The sequence below is a fragment of the Choristoneura fumiferana genome, chromosome 12 (assembly GCF_025370935.1).
Source record: "Choristoneura fumiferana chromosome 12, NRCan_CFum_1, whole genome shotgun sequence".
NCBI classification, from domain to species: Eukaryota; Metazoa; Arthropoda; class Insecta; order Lepidoptera; family Tortricidae; genus Choristoneura; species Choristoneura fumiferana.
The window spans coordinates 21,056,809-21,078,402 of record NC_133483.1 but is presented as its reverse complement, the minus strand read 5'-3'; the positions used below and the strand labels follow the sequence as shown (position 1 = coordinate 21,078,402).

The 21,594-nt window shown below is 39.3% G+C and overlaps 1 pseudogene; it reads left to right on the top strand.

The window, feature by feature from the left end:
* The first annotated feature begins 1,027 nt into the window (after positions 1-1,027).
* Positions 1,028-20,870, top strand: LOC141433586 (transmembrane channel-like protein 6; annotated as a pseudogene).
* The last annotated feature ends 724 nt before the right edge of the window (positions 20,871-21,594 follow it).

Sequence of the window (21,594 nt, the reverse complement as noted above, 5' to 3'; positions counted from 1 at the left end):
TACTTATGTCGATATTCAGCACAACACTAAAGAAGATTGTCAATTTTACCAAATTCAATGGAACCAAAATACAACGTTAAATGGTGAAAATCTGCATATCTTTGATGAAAATGATAAAAGCTTAAGAAAATTAATTATTTTTTATGTAATTAACCATGAACTGGCATTATTTGATGGAATAACAGCAACTAACCTATAAAGAGTCAAAAACGTTGATTTATCGTTTTCCGAGAAGGACACTGTTCTATGGAACACAAAGTCATTTTGCGTTTGCATCACTTGATGTCCACAACAGGAAACCAAATTTAAAAGTATTTTTATAACTGAAAATCAAAAAACTTCGTAGTATTAGTTTACTTGAGACGCTCACGTCCACAAAGTTCTGTCGCATCACGCAGGGTTTTTAATGGCATAAAAAAGAAAATGAAAAAACGTCACTTTCCCGTAATGACAACCATTGGTGAGTATAGAATAAATACATTTCAAGCCGTCTTTGTTTTTATATGCCGACACACCTTAGAAAGAAAGAATTGATACGTGTTTTTTTATTTCTATATCGATTTTACACATATTTGCATAACAAAATGTATCTATAGTAGAATAGGGCCTCTCCATGTGTTTACTTCCTCTAAGATTGGCATAGCTAGCTACATATTAGTAATCTGTGGATTGGCACCAAGGCACTGACATTTGACCAATTTGACAATTGACTTGACATCAAACAAAAACATGGAAGTTTTAAATTCTAATTTATTTTTAGTAAGATTGACTAATATAATTCGTTCTAACATATATTCTTAATTATTCATGTTTATTTTTTCTTTATGTGTAACCTTAGTTTCAGTTTTTTTTTTTACTATGAGTAAAAAGTAAAATTCAGTTGTTCTCGCTCGGCTGTCATCAAAGATTTACCTGCATGGGCTAGATGTCTTTGGTTAGTTTGGTTGTTAAAAAAAAAGTTATTTTATAATTGTTTACACTTTTGCTGCTGTCAGGAGTCATTGGCAGTAGTGGTTGCTAACCTAAAGCGACCGGTTCACCGGTTGCCAAAAACAAAAAAGTTGAAGTTGAAGTTGAGGTTGAGTCGAGGTATCTGTGGTCGAGGTTGACTTGAAGAAGGATTTGTTGTTTTGTTTTACACGGATTTATTTATTTGTATTTCATTTGTTTGTCTTAGTATTTCTGTATCCTATATCGAGACCATATCATAAGTAAACTAAACAAAGAATTGAATGACGTAATTTAATCACACTGCCATTACAATTTACAATCTTCTACCGTACGAGTATTATAAGGTAAAGTCGATGTCTGTGAGTCTGTGTCATCAGTAATTTGCTAATGTATAACTGAAAAACGCTAAAACCATATCAACATCAAATATGAATTGTAAAGCACTATCTTAAAAGTAACAATTACATCAAGACATCTTGTTTTCTAAAAACATTGAACCTAATCGCCTAGTCGACGCTAATACACGTTGTCTTTGTGAACCGCAATCCTGTCTTGTGGTTTATTATCACCGCACTCTCAGTACTGTGCCATTAAAACAAAATAATGTCATTTGCTGGGTTGTTTTGGACTGTTAATTTTAACCTTTCTACTTCAGTGGCATAGCTTGTCGTAAACATCCCATGTATCAAAGTTAAGACCCCCGTCTGCCAGATTGAGATTAAGAATCAAGAACTGTAAACGTGTTCCAAAGCAATGTGCAGCATTCTTTTGACACATCCCCATAGTTAATGATAGAGTAATGTAATATCCCCAATGTAATGTTTTAGTAATTTTCAATGGTTATCGAAATGTGGTTCAAGAATAAAAATAGTTTAACATGTAATAAAATTTATGGGGGGACGCCTTTGCCCAGCAGTGGGACACCTCTACAGGCTTTTAAATATGTATAAAATTTATTATTTATTGAAAGAACAACTGCATTATTTAACATGTTCCCTGTGCATCTGTCATATGTGTTACACTACAAGGTACTAACGATACGTGAGTGTAGCACATATGACGCACAACCCTTTTAAACTAAAGGGCTGATCAAAACTTGCATGTGTCAGCTACACCATTTTTATTTGCTTGGATGTAGACCAACCTGTTCATGAAAAAAATTTTTTGCATGTGATGGTGTATAACACATATGACGAATGCACAGGGAACATGTTATATCACTGGCCATGAGGCAACATGTGCCACATGGACGTACCAGTAAAGTCACGCATGAGGCATGAGGCAATGTGACTCATGGGACAGGGAACCTGTTAAGACAAATTTCTCCTAGCCCATCTTTATTCTTATAAGGAATATGTATGTATGGGTACTTCATATGAGTACACTTATTTCAGCAGTGGTTGTGATAAGTTTTAGTCTATAGATCTTTTGTTGTAATTGTGGTAACATTTATTGATAATTGTATTTATTTGTTACTTGACTTATCTTATCACATAAATTGTCTATTTAATAGCTTTCTAATCAATCCCTTTATGGCTTGTTATCAAGTTTCGTATTTGTAGGTATTTCATATAACAGTAAAATAAACAGACCAAGCAATTCCTCTGAATAGTGTTGTTTCAGAAAACTGTGTAGAGTTTTATGTGAAATTAATCTCTTGTACAACTTTTATTTAAATATGTCACTTGAATTCACAGTGGCTACAAACATGGACGATGAAATTGAAGAGGATTCCCGCCCTCCAAGCACCCGCCGGAACTTTTCCCTCCGTAACAATGCTGCTAGACAAGTTGCAATTAACTTTATGCCTTCGCGACACCTTCCTGGCAGTAAGTAAAGTAAACATATAAATCTACCATTTCCTTTGAGCTAACAGTTTGTGAATTGATTTTGATTAAAATTTGAATTTAGATATACTCAGCGGCACAAAATTTGGCCCACTCTACATACAACTACCTATTATTACTACATAGGCTCGACTGGATTAGTACCACACCTACAGAATACCGGCGTGAAATAGTGCTTTTGCTACTGTGTTTCGTCCCAGTGAGTGGAAGATCCGGAGGCCCAACTCCCTCCCCCCTTCCCCTCCTCCTCCCTCTCCCCTATTAGCCCCTCTTTTAGGCTGGCAACGCACCCTCAGTCCTAATAATGCTGTACCCGCATGCTTGTTTTCCATGTATTTGATAAAAAAAAATTACCTACCTGGTTTTATTTTAGACAGATATATAATGTTACGCAGTCAGCCCTTTAGCAAAGTGAAACCACATCTCCAATTACATAGCTTTAATCAGCACTTAACTGCATGTACTGATCCCAGACACTAATTAACTTATAACTAATTGTGTGAATCAGAACCAGTGTGCCACTGGCCTTGGTACATAACACAGGCTAAGTTCATTTCAAATGTGTTACTGAGTACAAAAAATATCTGTAGTGTGCATCTTAAAACATCTCTTTGTAATAATAATAAAATACTACTGAGTTTACTCAGATACTAGTTGTCATTTGTGACTCAGTGCAGTGTGTATTCAATTGTGTACTTAATGTGTACCTTAAGTGTGTTGTAATTATAATGGATGAATCTATTGCTTCCATTAGTGATATTGAATTGCAAGAATTGATAAGAATAGGTATTATCTTACGTTCTCAAATATAAACTTGATTGATTAAAGTGTTACTTTGTAGAAGACTTATGTCTTGAAACTTTAATTGTAATTAATCTGAGGAGTATTAAAGCAAAGAGTAAATATTTTGGCTGTTAACTAAGTTCTATTTGCTTTGTTAATGCTGAGAACTGATAAATAATAATAGTAAGATCACAGAACAAACAAAAAAATGGTTTACAAAAATTTAACCACCTACAAGCCATGAAAATATTTTTCTACTAGTCCGATGTTGGTGCCTCAGCACGAGCTAGAAGGAGTGGACCTTTAGCCGTCTACCTCACCTACATACTATATATTGGGCTTTTATCACTCCTCTTGGCTCGTGCTGAGGCACCAACTTCACTAGTAAAAAATATTTTCATGGTTTTGTAGTTGGTATTTTTTTTGTTTTTGTTTGTTTTGTTAAGCCTCGTTAAAATATTATATAAAAAAATGTTTGACCAGTTTCTTTACAGACAGTTCTGGGCAAATTAACATATGGTTCAAACTTCATTCACCATTCATGTTCGTGGCTGTTAGTGCTTGATCTTGGTTTTAGACGAAGCTTTTACTTTATGCATACCTACTACAGCCAGCATACAAAATTTGCAAGCATGACAAGTGACAAAGTATTTAATAGATCTGCTATGTCAATCGTCAGACACGATCCGTATACGGCGCAGTGCGTCGGGGCGCGATGCTCTGCTGGAGGAGGCGGCGGCGGAGGCCGGGGCGCCCGAGTGCGCGGAGCGACGCGCCGACCACATCGTGCGGGAAATGGAGCAGCATCAGCGCCTCATGGAGGACAATCTGGAGGCCGAGGAGATGCGGAGGTGATTGATAAAGCAATAGCATGGGACGAGTTGGACCAGCCAAGCTCAGCTGTTGTACCAGTCAGACTTGTAAAACTCACTTTCCTGAAATGTGCACTTTCTCTAAAGGTGCTTCTTTAGAAGCATCACTTTTTTGGAAGGTACAGTGAAGTGCAAAAATAATGGACTTATATGTAACCCTTCAAAAATATGTAACACAGACTCTTGCTCCGACGTAAAAAGAACATATCGCACCTTTCAGTAGTACAAGGACATAATTGTCTAAAAATCGAAAAATTACTTCATATACTTTCATATTCATATTGTTTTATAAGCTGTTCTCCTCTAAATAAATAAATAAATAAATAAATATCGTACTTTCGTTAGTGCAAAGGGTAAATTGTCTAAAAATTAAAAAATTAGAAAAAAGTGAAATCATGCCTTTGTTCTACCGAAGGTGCGATATTTTTGAGCGGTTTGAATAGATACACATTTTTGCACTTGACTGTACTATACTGTACTCTTAATCTCTCTGAAAAAGTCTGAAAAAGTGCATTTTCTCAGGTGTGTTTTCTCACACGGTGCACTTTCTCAAATTACATAATTTCTAGGTGCAGCCACTTGCATTTCTGTCTTTACGTTACTAATTCGTGCTTGTACATACAGGGAAGCCCTGCGAGACCTGCCCCAAGGTCTGACGATGAAGCGGCACGTGCGAGCCAAGCTCTCTGCCTCCGTCAGTCTGCGCTCCAAGAGCCGACCCCTCTCCTGTTACAAGAGGCTCAAGTATAGGATGGGCTTTGCATGGAAACGGGTAAGCTGGTGAACTGAGACGGTTGAATCAGTCCTGCACTAATCTAACTAAAAATATCTGACACATCCTACAGGCCCTAGAAATAGAGTCCTATCTGATATACCTACACGCTTTTATACATGCTTTATTGTGTCAGATCTTGGTGCTGATGACTGTACCCGAGTGAAACATTTGTGCTACTAATATCATATTGACATTTCATACATTTGCCAAAGAACTCTGCGACATGAGGGCTAAATAAAAGACAGGCAAATTCTTCTCTCTCATCTGAAATCTTTCTCCTTCTTTTTCAGATGCGTGACCGCTTCCGCGACTTCGTGTTCTCCGTAGAGCTCTGGTACGAGCCAATCCGCGCCATCGAGGGTCACTTCGGCTCTGCGGTCGGCTCGTTCTTTTACTTCCTGCGCTGGCTGTTCGTGCTGGACTTGTTGCTGGCCGGCACGCTGGTGGCTTTCGTGGTGGTCCCTCAAGCGTTGCACGATGAAGCCAGGAACGACACTGTCCGATGGGGCTTCCTCGACTTTGTAAGCGGGAAGGTGAGGATTAGTAAGGAATAAGGATCAGTAAGGATAGCACCTAAGGATAAGTAAATATTAGCAAGAAACGCCTGAATGAATCAATTATTTACCATGGTATAACACTGTGCACAAACTCTTAAGGTTTGGGGTCTACTACTTACGTATTTGTTATGTATGTAAACTCTTTATTGTACAAAAAAAGAAACAAAATATAATTGACAAGCTTTGAGATAATTGTACAAAAACGGACTTGTCGCTTTAAGGGATCTTTAGCAATCAACCTTTGAGTGGACGAGAGTAGCAATCAATTAGGGACCGACAAAGAGTGATTATTTCGGTATATTTAGGTATTTTATTTCCACTTTAACGTTATTACATATTACCCCACATCTTTTTCATCATGATCATCATATTAGCCATAGGACGTCCACAGTTGGACATAGGCCTCCCTCATAGACCTCCAGTTGCCTCGGTTGGAAGCGGCCTGCATCCACCGTGGACCCGTGACTTTAACCAGGTCACCCATCCATCTCGTTGTGGGCATCCTACGCTGCACTCGAGAACCTTCACTCAACCTGCACTCTCTCCACTCGAGAACCTCTCGGCCCCAGCGACCATCCGACATCTTTTTAGGGTTCCGTAATCCGTTGTCAACTAGGAACCCTTATAGTTTCGCCATGTCTGTCCGTTCTGTCTGTCCGCGGGTAAGCTCAGAGACCGTTAGTACTAGAAGCTGTCATTTGACATGAATAATACATATCAGTCACGCCGACAAAGTGGTACAATAAAAAAAGTAAAAAAAAAAATTATGGGTGATTTTTTTTCTCTACTAACCCTATATTGTGGGGGTATCGTTGGATAAGTCTTTTAAAACCATTGGCGGTTGCTAAGACAATTTTTCTATTCAGTGATCTGTTTGCGAAATATTCAACTTTAAAGTGCAATTTTTCATTGAAATCGAGCGTCCCCCCCTCCCCCCTCTAAAATCTAAAATGTTGGGTGGAAAATTTTGAAAAAATTCAGAATGGTAGTAAATATATCAAATTTACAAGGAAAATTATAGCGGCTAAGATTGCTTGAGAATTATTAGTAGTTTAAGGGGCTGTTCCACCATCCATTGATAAGTGTTAACTGACGGTTAAATGTGATGCCGTCTCTATTTATTTTGTCCGAATAGACGGAGACGGCATCACATTTAACCGTCAGTTAACACTAATCAATGGATGGTGAAACAGCCCCTAAGAGTAAATAGCAGCCTAAGGTATAAAATATACCTAAACTTGGAAGATTCAGTACACAAGAAATCCTTAGAAAAATATTATTTGATTTTTTCGTAATGGCTACGGAACCCTATCCTGGGCGTGTACGACACGCTCTTGGCCGGTTTTTTTACTCATTTATATTTATTATGTCGTTCCAGGGCGGTTTCACAGAGTCCCTGCTGTTCTACGGTCACTATCACTCGGGCCCGGTGTCGGCGCGGGCCGCTCCGCTACAGTATGCGTTCGCTTACTTCTTCACGATGCTCTCCCTCTATCTCTTGTTCTTCGCGCTGCTCTGCTACAGGTGAGACAGGGACGCCCTGTGTGCACACACTGCTCATTGAGTTAGTGCACTACTGGTCATTTATTTTCCCTCCTATAATCCTTTTTTCTTTGTAGCAAATTTTCATTTGTTTTTTTTTTCACGAAGGCAATATTTCCAAGTCTGCTTTTTTAATGAAGCTTATTTTCACATTCGCGAAAAAATTTGTGTAAAGTACGAAAGTCTTACTGTGGGTATACGTTGCCTGTTTGTATGTAAGAACCAGTAAGAACATGTAATAGATTAAGGGGGCGTATTAGAGGCTATATAGCGCCTGTTACTGGCTCTGAAATTTAATCATATTACATAGTTCGTATAATGAATGGTTGACACAGCAACGAGCTGTTTGTTATTCTTGTTGTGCGAACTGACGTACACACGTCGTATGCTTGATTTTTTACTATTTTACCTATAATATACATATTATTTCTGCTACCGCTCTACATTATTTCATTTTTAGCCCGTGGTTAAATCACGCCCTGTCGATATATCTTTAATTATTGAATGTTGTGTTTAGGACGGCGCTATCGTACCGTCGTAATTTTATCGAGACGGCGCGGCGCGGCGGGCTGCGACACCAGTTCGCGAGCCGCGTGTTCTGCGGCTGGGACTTCGGCATCACCACGCCGCAGGCGCAGCGGTTGCACGCCAAGAGCATATTCAACGAGTTCAAGGTCTGTTTATAGGGGGGTTTGAGCCCGAATGGTGTACATACATGGCTTGAGTATACTAAAGTTCGTCTGTCACGTGTACATAACTTTATTTCGACATCAAACTTAAAATAGTACACAATTTACAGAAAAGAAAAACATACGTACACTAAGTATTATACCTGCAGTAAGTATATGTGCCTACTACAGCGCTGATTTCCAGTTCCAGTCAAAAGTGCCTTGTTTTGCCGATTTTTGTTTCGATATTGTATGCAAATAGGTAAAGTATGTGAATGCAATTGGTTTTTATTTAAGGTACTATAAACAATTACTTTGCTCAATGCTCACCCGCGACCTCACTTACTCACTTACAATAGTATTTAAAAAAAAAAAATACAAAAACCTTTATTGCCACAACTTAAATTTACATAAAATTACACATTGTTAAAAAAATAAAAAAATGTGGGAGAAAAATAAAAAGTCGGGACAATGGGTCCCCAGTCTCAGCATATGCTGGGCTTGATTGCCCCGCGCTGGTTTTCAGACTGGTCCCTGTGAGGAAGACGGCCGGTCGCAGCGCTTCTCACATTCCAATACTGGATAAGCCAAAAAAACAATAACAGACAAAATAATTGTAAGAGAAAAAAAATATAACTATACCTACTTAAACATTAAAATAAATTACAATCAAAGTTAGCTGCTTTTGGACATACATCGTGTTGTGTGATATGTGTGTTTGTGATTTCAAGGATTTGACAAGCGTCCTTGCTTTCTTAATAGTTTATAGGTCATTGACATGAACCTCCGCAAAGTAACGCCTGATTCAATCTGAAACCGACCTGTCAAAGTTCATTACAACTAAACTTTACTTTCCAGGAGCTTCTAAACGAACAAACGAACACTGCCCCCATATCTTTCTGCACGAAGCTCGGCCAGCGTCTCGCTAACGTGGTGGTGACGGCATTCGTGCTGGCGGTGATAGTGGGGCTGGAGTACGGATTCCTCGAGCTGCTGCGCCACGAAAGCAAGCTGGCCCATTGGGAGATCTTGCTGTCCATGGGCATCACTGTCGCAGTCACTGTGTGCCCCTTGCTTTTCGCGCTGATCGTCAAGTAAGTATCGTCCCACTGCAGGGCCCAGGCGAACTGCAAACATGATTTGAATTTTTGTATACGAGTATACAGGGTGGAAAGTTGAGATGGGGCAGCAAGGGCAGCTACTAGATTCCTTGCTGCTACGCGAAAATGCTCTTAGGACAACTTTACTAACTTATAAAGTGATAACAATCGACAATCACAGATTTTTGATAAAATGTACAGTCAGGGAGAAAATCGTCAGGTTTTTTTTTTTTTTTTTTCTGCCAATCAGTCCCATTTCTATCAATGATTAAAACACTCTTTGAAACCAACTAAGGTTAGAGTACTAGAACACCCACAAATCAAAGAAAACTTTTTCCATACAATTCGTAGGGTACTAATTTGCAAAGTGAAACTTTCGCATGTTGTTTTTGTACGAATATAAATCCATTATGCTTAAAGAAAATTAAACAGTATGTAGACAACTAAAAACAACATTTTAACTAAGGTTAGTGTCTTAACCCAGTATTGCTGCCCTATCTCAACTTTCCACCCTGTATTGAAGGTACAGATCTGTTCGTTCACTCACGTAGGCTACAATGCTACGGATGTACGACAAGTCTATGTGTGCGTAGCTCGAACGTGTCCTCAGTCGCAAGCGTACCGTCAGTCACGCACACTAGGACTAAGACAACGTGTAAGTGCGAAGTTTACTCGTACACATTGATAATTAGCTGTGGAGGGGCACGCCTTCGTGAGTGAACAGATCTGTAATATCTTTTGAATTTTTCTTATAAAAACGTTTGCAATTTCCCATAAACTACTTTTTAATTTCTGGGATTTTTTGAGCTGGTCGCGAATTTGAATGTATCCCGACTGTTGAAGTTTAAGTTACTTGTTTGTCCCTTTTTAGTTTTTTTTTAATGCAGTCGGGGGTTTTCAAATTATTTTTTGTGTGTGTTTTAGGTTAGAGTACTACAAGCCGCGTACGGCAGTGTACGTGACCTTGGCAAGGACTTGTTGTCTCGATATCGGGACTTTAATGTTGCTGCTGTACTACTGGGCTAACTCCAATGTCGACGTAAGTTATTATTATGAAGTACTAATGATTTACCCTTTTTAACCGACTTCAAAAAAGGAGGAGGTTATCAATTCGGTTGTATTTTTTTTTTTTTTTTTTTTAATGTTTGTTACCTCAGAAACTCCGTCATTTATGAACCGATTTGAAAAATTTTTTTTGAATTCGTCTAGGAATGCTTCAATTAGGTCCCATAAGCAGCAAATTAGGATCTGATGATCTGATCTTAAGGAATCGAGGGAACTCTTCAAATATTGTAGGGACACCTATAGTAATTTGGATATATTTAGCAGTAACTCGTGCATTTGCCTCTTGCAAATCATAATTTGGTGAAGTGGAACTGATGATGAAGACCAGATTTGACCAACGGACTACTACTATCAATAACAAGTATTGCACGGGTAAATTTAAATTATCATGATAATAAATACTTACCTAGATAAGCAACTAAGAAGAAGCTTTAAGTTAATGATTCTTTCGAACTGATTTGATGCTGAAGCCAGAAGGTAGGCAACGGAACTCTGTTATAAAACAACGTAACTAAGTCGTGTTTGAGCTTAATGGAATCGTTGTGAGATGTTCTTTGGCTACAAATCACTAAAAAGTGATAAAATAAAAAAAATTTTAACAAAAAGTAAAACCGACTCCAAAAAAATAAAAAATAACAAAAAATGGAACCGACTACAAAACCCTTGAAAATATTTTTCTAGGTAAGTAGGTACGTACTAGCTCGAAGTCGGTGACTCAGCACGACCCAGCAGGAGGGATTGAAACCCATAGTATGTAGGTGAGGTAGACGACTATTGTGAATTATCCCACTCCTGCTGGCTCGTGCTGAGGCACCGACTTCGAGCTAGTACGTACCTACTACCTAGAAAAATATTTTCAAAGGGTTTTGTAGTCGTTCCATTTTTTGTTATTTTTTTTATTTTTTTGGAGTCGGTTTTACTTTTTTGTTAAAAATTTTAAATATATGTGTTCGGGTTTTCGGGGGCGAAATAATGAGTTTTATCCAGTTAAATGTGTTTTTCTTTCGTAATATATAAGAGCGGATTATTTGCAGTAGTTCCTTTGGCGGTAAAAAAAGAAGAATTATTTATTAATTATTGTAGTATGAAAAGAAAGGAATTACTGCGAATAATGCATAAGAGCGGTATTTCATTATTATCAAAGTGAATGCGGTGGACTGGCTGTGTTAGTGTTGGACTTGCAAACTGTTGTCTTGGGTTCGAACCTTGACAGACAAAATAATTTTTGCAGTGTGCAGAGGTGCAGAGATATTTCCAACTATTTGCTATTCCCACTTTTTTATTTAGTTCTGTTAAGTCTTATGCTTTTGTTGTTTTATGTTTTTTATTTTATTATTTTGTTTCTATTGAGCAGTGCTGGGAGACTGCTTTCGGCCAGGAAGCGTATCGGCTGGTGTTGCTAGATGCAGTGGTATCCCTGCTAGTGTTGCCAGCGATTGAGTTTGTTAGAGCATTTATGTTTAAGTGAGTTTGTTTTTTATTTTATTTTTGTATTTGAATATTTATTTGACATGTTTTTTTTGTACGTTTATTTTGTTTAAATTTTGTAGAAAAAAATCTGATTTCCAATAACCTGTCACTAAATCTTGCCGCACCAAACTTCGATGTATGTACCATCAGCAAAATATGTGGTCTACCACCCTAAAGTTGATAATCGTTTGCATGTCATAAAACAATAATGCCAATAGACGTGTCTGTCAACTTGAAAGTTCGACTTTAGCGACATATTCATTTGATAAGAACTTGTTTAAAAATTGATAGAGCACTTATTTGGCTGATGGTACAAGGTCACGAGGAATTTGTGTGTCTTAAACCAATAGAAACGCTCCATTTACCTATCCTAGCTTCGTTGAGCTGTTTCCACTTGAGCTGCGCTGAGCAAAGATAGATTAATAAAACCGTTTTTTGTAATTCATGAAAAACACATCCTCGCAACGCATCCTTTTCAAATTCTGGTGTAGACGCAGCCTAACACTTGGTTTCTTTTCTAACCAACGAAAAAAAAAGGAGGAGGTTGTAAATTAGGGTGTATTTTTTTATGTATAAAGGCAACAATTTACAGGTTACATCCAAAGTCGACTCCCCCAGAGTTCAACATAGCGTACAATTCGCTGACTATAATCTACAACCAAGCCGTGCTGTGGTTCGGCATGCTATTCTCGCCTTTATTGGCAGTGGCTGTAGCGCTGAAATTCCTGCTGCTATTTTACGTGAAGAGGGAATGCGCTTTGAGAGCTTGCCAGCCGGCTAGAAAGGTGAGTTATTAAAATCAGTGGCCATATTGTTAAACAGCTGTGGTGGCCTAGCGGTTTGACCTATCGCCTCTCAAGCAGAGGATCGTGGGTTCAAACCCCGGCTCGCACCTCTGAGTTTACCGAAATTCATGTGCGAAATTACGTTTGAAAATTACCACGAGTTTACGGTGAAGGAAAATATCGTGAGGAAACCTGTATAAACCTGCGAAGTAATTTAATGGTGTGTGTGAAGTTCCCAATCCGCACTGGGCCCGCGTGGGAACTACAGCCCAAGCCGTTTCCTTCTGAGAGGAGGCCTGTGCCCAGCAGTGGAACGTATATAGGCTGGGATGATGATGATGTTATTGTCTAACGCCGGAGCGCTCGCGATCGCATTCGCCGTCTCTTTCTACCCTCATCCCGTACCGTGTCGTGTGATAGAAGGAAGTGGTGAAAGCGACTGTGATTTCAAAGTCTCAAGGTGGTTTGACTTTCTGCCAAGTTTCTTGCGGCGCATTCTTCTTGGCAATGATGGTCTTTCCGAAAGCGCTGGTAGTTTAAAAAAATGACGTGTAAAAGTGCCCATTGCGGCCTATTTACTGAATAAATAATTTGAATTTGAATTTGAATTTGGTTTTCCACCGGCGAGGCGAGGCGAGGCGAGACGAGACGAGACGAGACGAGACGATAATAGAATTGAAATTTCTATGGCAACGCCTGCGGCGACCCGCGGCGGCTCGCGGCGGGCGCGCGAGAATGTATACAAATTTCAATTCTCGTCTCGCCTCGCCAGTGGAACATCACCATTAGACATTAAAACCGCTGTTTAGAATACACAAAGCATTTGTTTGTTTGTCTCTTTATTGTCTAAAAAGGAAATACAAAAAGGTTACAAAAAAGTGCTAAGTACAAAGGCGGAATTATCCCTGAAGGGATCTCTGGCAGTCAACCTTTGAGTGGTAGAGAAGAGCAAATAAATAAGGATCGATAAATGAAGCGAAACTTTTGAGTTTGATTGTTGAATTAATCTGTCATCTCCCAGGATAACAGGATCAAAGGAATTTGGGCACAAATTTGTGCCTCTGGGAGAGGACAGGTTAAATGTAAAAATGCCTGTTTCGCCATTCATTTATAAATTTGATGAGATATTTAATGAAATAAATGTGGATAACTCTTGTCTTAAATCTAGTTTAGTTCGTTAGTTCGACATGTTTCTGGCTAATTTGTAGCGCTTTCCTTGGAGGCAACGCGATTGGCGGTTCGGAGAGGAAGGCTGCGAATTAGGCCAAACTCGATTTAAGACGTGAGTTGCCCGATTTATTTAATTAAATATGTGTCGACGAAAACGCTCTCACGGTAGTTCCATGTTCAACATTTTATGTGACAGATTAATGTGATGTTGTCGCTGTTTATTTGGACAAAACAAACAAAGACGGCACCACATTTATGTTATGTTCGCAACGTTTGTGTAGATCTGGCGCGCGCGCGCAGACGCAGACCGTGCTGTACATGCTGGTGCGATGTCTCTCTTCACCACGCTCTTCGGGATAGGGACGCTGTTCCTCGGGTAGTCATGCGTACAGTCACCAGCACCAATATCTGACACAACAAGCGCGCATAAATATCTGATACGGCTCTATTTCTAGGGCCGGAAGGACGTGTCAGATATTTTTACACGCTCCGCTGTGGCAGATATTAATGCTGGTTACTGTACCAACTGAATCGTGACCCATTGTGGAACCTTTTCGTAGAAAAAGCCAGAGTGACTCGCAACTGCTTAACAGGGAATTTAATATGACATTTAGGGCTGTTTCACACGTTCCATTGATTAGCGTAACCAATGGTTAAATGTGATGCGTTTCCGTCTATCGAACAAAAACAAATAGAGACGGCATCATACCTTAACGCCAGTTAACCTAATCAATGGATGGTGAAACGCCGCCTTACGTGAGAACGTTCTACGGTGGGTCAGGAATCAAATGGTTTGATTGTACATGGGTTAATGGGGAGAAAATTGTCATTTAATATTTTTATGATTGTTTTGGTTCTACCTAAAAAGGAAAAAACGGAACCCTAATAGGATCACTTTTTGTCCGTCTGTCTGTCTGTGTCTGTCAAGACCCTTTTTCTCAGGAACCCGTGAAGGTATCAAGCTTGGTATGAAAAAAATCTAACTTCTAAGACAACGCAATCGAAAGATACAGCCGTTTATGCTGCAAATTTTCGACACTCGCAAGGGAATGAAAACCTACAGGTACTTCCGTGAACTCAGAATCTCGAAATTTGGTACGAAGCAACGTCTTATAGCACAGATAAAGGAAAAATTGCGACAAGCGTAAATTTTAGTTACATCATGTAATAAAATATTTTTAACAATTCGTACGGAACCCTGGTGCGCGAGTCCGACTCGCACTTGGCCGGTTTTCATTCGCGGATTCTCCGCTGCCCCGCTCGCGCTCGTTTCTCCACCCTGCTTCCCCGCTCCGCATCCTCACTCCTCTTCCCGGTTTTGTATAATTTTTTATACTAGTTACCAACTCCCTTGTCTACTGAAAAGAAGCAGAGTTTCTATGCAATTTTATTGGTGGATTTTTATCTCGCTCCGCTCCAGTGGACAGGCAGCCTTAGAAACGCTGTGCCCTTAATAATCGTCATCATCCCAGCCTATATACGTCCCAGTGCTGGCACATGCCTCCTCTCAGAATGAGAGGCTTGTACCGCAGATCCCACGCGGGCCCAGTGCTGAATGGGAACTTCACACAATCCATTGAACTGCCTCGCAGGTTTGTGCAGGTTTCCTCACGATGTTTTCCTTCACAGTAAAAGCTTGTGGCAAATTTCAAATGTAATTTGGCATATGAATTTCGCAAAAACTAAGGTGCGAGCTGGATTTGAACCCACGATCCTCTGCTTGTGAGGCTATAGGTCAAACCACTAGGCCACCATGGCTAAGTGCTCTAAAGTTTACATTTATTTTTAGCTCGTCATCACAATCGTGCGGGCCGTTTAAGGAGTACGAGACGGTGTTCGCTGTGCTGACTGAGGAGTGTTGCGGCTGTCGCAGCGGCCGGCGCGCGCGCGCGGCGCTCACGTTCGCCACGCGGCCTGGCGTCATCGGCTTTCTCGCTCTCGCACTCTGGTAATACTGGCGATAGGTTTTTTTTAAAAATTTATTGAATCAGGCGTTACTTGCCGCGATCGCCGCAAAGTGTATGCGTTCGTACAAAATTGTTTATAGATATATTAATAAACCTCAGCTGTACGTTATGTTACGGTTAAGAACCAATACCGTCTATGCACCATCTTTTAGCATGATAGTTAGGTGTTATTGATTCTTAACCGTCGTATACATTAATATGGGTATTATTGTATGTACGGAACCCTTTAGCCTTTAGGTACTCTACGTGCCAGTCCGACTCGCACTCGCACTTGACTATTTTATTTTATTCGACTGGATGGCAAATGAGAAAGTGGGTCTCCTGATGGTAAGAGATCACCACCGCCCATAGACACCTGCAACACCAGGAGGATTGCAGATGCGTTGCCAACCTAGAGGCCTAAGATGGGATACCTCAAGTGCCAGTAATTTCACCGGCTGTCTTACTCTCCACGCCGAAACACAACAGTGCAAGCACTGCTGCTTCACGGCAGGATTAGCGAGTAAGATGGTGGTAGCAATCCGGGCGGACCTTGCACAAGGTCCACCACCTGCAAAATTTTAATTTATTTTATACTGGTGTGCCGTGAAACTTTGATGAACGAAAAGTGTGCCGTTAGAACCAAAAGGTTGAAAACGAATGGGTTACAGGTTTTTTTTAATATGAAATCGATCCGTGATTGACCCCTATCTCGTATGGTGCAACTGTGTAAATGAGGCCAAAAGTGTGTATGAACCAGTTACTGCATGGTTCAGTAACTGGTTCACTCTAGCCTTGAAGAGCCCTAGGTTGTATTTATCTGGTAATTCAGACGAATTCTCACAGAGCAAATAATAACAGGAATAGAAAAGTAATACTGTGTATTTCCTTACACATTTGATGCCGCCAGTTTTTACTATCTCCTGCTTGCAGTGAGCACACGTTGTAGATTACTGTACATACTCACCAATGAAATTCAAAGTCAAAGTCAAAATATCTTTATTCAATTTAGGCTATAACAAGCACTTATGAATGTCAAAATTGGGCTCCACAGAAAACCAGCGTTACTGCACATAACGTGCGGCAACACATGCTGAGTGGAGACCCTTTTTGGTATCCTGCCGTGTCACCAAGTAACATAGTTTTGGTGCTAGTTTTAGTCTTAGTTTTAGGTGGTACTTTTGGAGCCAAAATAACCTGAAACTCGACGAGGTATATATTTTATTAAACAGATTTTCAATTATTTATTATTGAATGATATCTATAAATCACAAGTATTTAACACAACTTTATTTTTAACACAGTAGGTTCGCTATTTGAAGTAAGGGATCGTCAATGCGGATCGGAATTATTTCCAAATATCCCTATCCATGATATTATCATTAACTTTATAATACGCCTTAGATATTAATTGTAATCAAATGAACTACTAGAACAAGCAATAATTACTTTGCTCACTGGCAATTTCAACCAGAGTTCAACCTTAGAGCAACACAACCGTTCACCATGCTACCTAATGTTAAACTCTTACAGCCTTAGTCATAAAAAATCCTTAATTGAGGTTCTTCTTCTCTTTTAAAATATGGCTTTTCTGTCCTAATTAATAGGACAATTTCGCCAGTGTCAAGTTAAACTCTCTTTGAGAGGCACGTTGTACGGTGATTGTAGTTTTTGCAACTTGATAGTAAAATTCCAGAAACCACGTGGAGACCACTTGCGCATTAAAAAATGTTAGACACGAGAGCAATATAGGATTTTGGGATCACTGTTCACTGTTAAGGTTAATCGCCGCATAAAACACTATCAAAATTATACTTCAACTAGCCAAAGAAACAGAAATAGCAAAATTAGATATTGTCTACATCCGCCATCTTCGAATGCTACAAATCGAATCTTAATTGAGGTTTGATCGGTCTTTTACTTAAAGTAGCAGGTGGTAGCAGTAATAAATACCTAATTTAGAGGATTTTTAAATACAAATTCCTGAAAATAAATTTTCCTGTTTTTTTTAATCTTTGCGTCCCTCACTAAATATCTTCGGTATGGTATTTTGCTCTTGTCAAAGTCAGCTGTTCAAACTTGTGGCGGCCATTTTGTGACTTAGCAGGGAGATAAAGGAGGGTCTACGGTCCTCTAACTTTAGCAGAGCCTTGATCGACTGATTAGCGCTAACAGACGTTTATGAATCATGTTTTTTAGCATCGGGCCTTCAAGGAGGCTCTAACTTTTTATGAATAAGGCTGTTAGTTGTTAGACTGTTAGATGTTTCACATCTGGTAGCATGGTGACATTATAAAATACTAGTTTACTCGCGGCTTCGCACGCGTAAACTATTCGGTCTGGTAATTACAATTGAATTTCCGGGATTTTACAAAATTCCCCTGGGTATTCCCAAAATGTATATCATAGTCTTCATTGAGGTTGTGTTAAGAACAACTGTCCAAAATTTCAAATCTCTAAGCCCAGCGGTTGTTATATCGAGATTTTATCCCTATCCTGTGGCGTTCTCGCCAACAAACTGTAATATCAGTTTGGCGAGTGGATATGTACAGTAAGTAAGTGTATGTAATACCTATGAGAAATAAATTAAAAATTAATATATATCGGAATAAAAAGTATCCTATGTTTTAATCCAGATTATAAACTAACTCTTTGCCAAATTTCATCCCAATTCGACCAGCGGTTTTCAGTGTGAAGAAGTAACAAACATATTCAGTCACTCACACGTGTTGTTACAGCGTGTGGGTGTACTACATGCGCGCGCGCGCGCGGGCGCAGCACGCGATGGCGGCCATCTTGCGGCGGATGCTGGTACTACAGGCAAAAGACAAGGACTTCTTGCTCAACGCCATCGCCAAGGTCTCCAATGGAGGTACTTGAACACACTACTATAAGATGACCCACGTTCTGTATAGACGCTTGCTAAGTTTAATTTATTAGCGTTTTGTGCCTGAATCGATTTGTGGTCCAAACGGAGCCCTATTGCTTTCACGTGTCCACTTGTCTATCTGTCATCTGTCACACCGGGTTTCAAGTCAAACGGTTGGAGCTGCAGTCTCCATACTGGCAAAAAAAAAATCTTAAATGTTTCAATTGGTGTTCTGAAGATTTTTTTTACTTTCCACCATATACGAATGTATTGATAAATCAAATTTTCTCTGAAATATCCACGTTTTTCCTATTATTTTAGAGATGTACGGAATCCTCGGTGCGCGAGAGGTATTTTTATGATTCCCATCGATATTACCGATGATTATGCCAGTGTCGAGATGTTCATTTTGCCACTGTTCGGTATCTAACCTAACTTATTCCCTTCCATTCCTCCCAGTCCGATATAACTATTATTATCTTTAATTTCTTCGCTGTTTAGTAAGTATATTTTTTTCATCATTATAATTTAATTTATAATCCTACAAGAAAAGTCGCGACAGCGTTTTTTTTGATGACCATTATGCAGGCTGTTCCCGAAAGTAGAGTCAAGCGAAAGGCTAGATGGCAACAGAAAAGGTATCCAAAACCATCAAAAAATAACATTTTTTCTTTAATTTTCGTGATTGTTGGGCTGCTCCTTGACATTATTTACCTATGGACTTTCGCTTGCCCCTTTTTGATAGAACTTTATTTTATTTAAATTAATCCGCCTGTTTTCCAGAATGGATGTACAGCCCCAAATCAGAAGAGCAAGCGAACAGCCACACCTGGAAGTACTTGAACGAGGTCCGGAAACCTTCAAACTCTGATTACCATTTCGACGCGTCCCGCCTCAGCCACTCCCTCCTCGACCGTTCGGCCAGGAGCCGCCCGACCTCCTACCAACCGGAGGTGTCCCGGTCCAATGACGGGGACACGGACAGTTCGTTCAGTTGGCAGGGGTCGAGTAGCTGCTTGAATAAGGGGGAGGGGAACGGGGATAAGAAATGGATTTGAGTTTGGGAATGTCTATGAATCAAGCGTTTGTTTGTGGTGGGTCTTTATCCATGGAGTAATACCATTACCTTGCTTCTTCCCTACTCACCTACTAAGATTACACATAATGAGGGCTAAAACACAGGTGAAATATCGCTAGATGGCGTTAGTATCGTGAGGGTATTTTTGCTTGCAATTGGCTAATAACTAAATGAGCCAATAGGGAATATTACTGAAATTTTCTCCCGTCAGAGTGCAGCACTAGCACAAAACTGTAAACAGTTTTTTCGAGTATCTTAAGTGCGTTTATACCTGCTGAGCTGGCAACGTTGCATTTTTGTTAGTTTTTCTCGATTATTCCATAAAAATTAAATGAAAATTAAAAATGCCGTCTGACATAACTCGTCTTAATATATTAGTTAATATTAATTATTCGTGATAGACTTATATTCTTTAAAAACGAACAAATGTTTATTAAAGCTCTTAAGTGTCATAATATCGTATTATTTCAATTATTTTTTTGGAAATACAGCTCTGTCGTTACTATCAATTTAAAATATCATGTTATTTTGTTACTAATAAATATATCATGATTTCTAGAGGTACTAATATTCCTTGCCTCTTTGGTCATGATCTGTAATGGAGACAAAATGTAAAGAGTACAGAGGGTCATTATCATGGGTTTGCGCTAGTGTCGCCCCCTGCGCAGAGCTTTGCCCAAGCTTTGCCTAATTTGCCCAATGAGGGCTATCGTTTTTTGTCTCACTAGATGGCGCACTGTTGCGTGAGGTTTTTAAGTGTGGCTTTCAAAGTCTGGTTATTACGAGCGTGAAAACAAAATTTAGATTAAAACCATATTTATACACCTTAAAACCGTACCATAAAAATATCGAGCATGCCACAGTGTTGCATGTCCCCGTTTTGTTCGGAAAAAAGGGAGGAGAAAGGTTTCCGAAAGACAAAACTGTCTCAAAACGCAGACATTCATTGCCCCGGAACGCATAATTGCCATAATTAATTTCAGGTAATGCAAAATATTCACAAAATTATTCTAATTCTAAATAAACCCGCGTATCTCACCCAAAAACTATTAGATTTGACTTTTCGGAGACCCTAGCGCCTCTAGCGGTGACTTCATACGCGATAGCCCTCATTGCAAGCAAGACCGTAACGTCAAAAAACCTCACGATACTAACGCCATCTAGCCATATATTAAATAAATAAATAAATCAAAAATATTTCGCCTGTCTTTTAACCCACATTATGTTACACTGACCCAACTCTTTCTAATACCATAAGCCGCTGACTAAAATAAATGTGTCTGTGTCTTATGTCGTGCCGCTGATAGTTGGGATTGTGTGAGATACCACATTATGATGTTGACTTACATATGTATATTTTTTCTTTATCAAAATAAAATATGGGCCCGCGTGGGAACTGTGCCCTGCAGTGGGACGTATATAGGCTGGAATGATGATGATGGTGATCAAAATAAAAACAGGAACGAATAGTTAAGGACAATAATCAGGCATATGCTTTGTCATCTGAATGAAAAAAAAATGCTTCATCAATTAATCTTAAGTTATCCGATCCCACACAGATTACCCTATCTTGCAAGCATTTATTATTTTATTTGGTTTTTTTATTTTATTGTTATATTTACATATGTCGAACTGTGTTTACAAGATCTCTGTTTTTATACATGAACTGATACTGTTAGAGTTAAGTAGGCTATATGTTATATTAATTTGTATAGTTAATAATGAAAAGTACGATGAAATATATGGAATGATAGCGTTTTTGTTTTTATCTACACCCATATAGTAAATCCTCAATTATGCGTTCAAAAACCATAGGTAATGGCCAGCATTACGACATTGGATTCTATTATGAACACGGCTATATCGTAATGAGCTTTCTGTATCGTAATGAGATTTCATACATCATTACAGCACGGGGGGGGGGGGCGACGCGACCACGTGCAGTCAATGGTTCTTGAACACATGATAGAGGATTTAATATATGGATATAGATAAAATATTGTATGCAACTATACGTAATTAGGCCTTAAAACACTCATGTGACCCTATTATGAAACTCGGCTACGCCACGTTTCATAAACCCACACTCGTGTTTTAAGGACCCCTATTACGATAC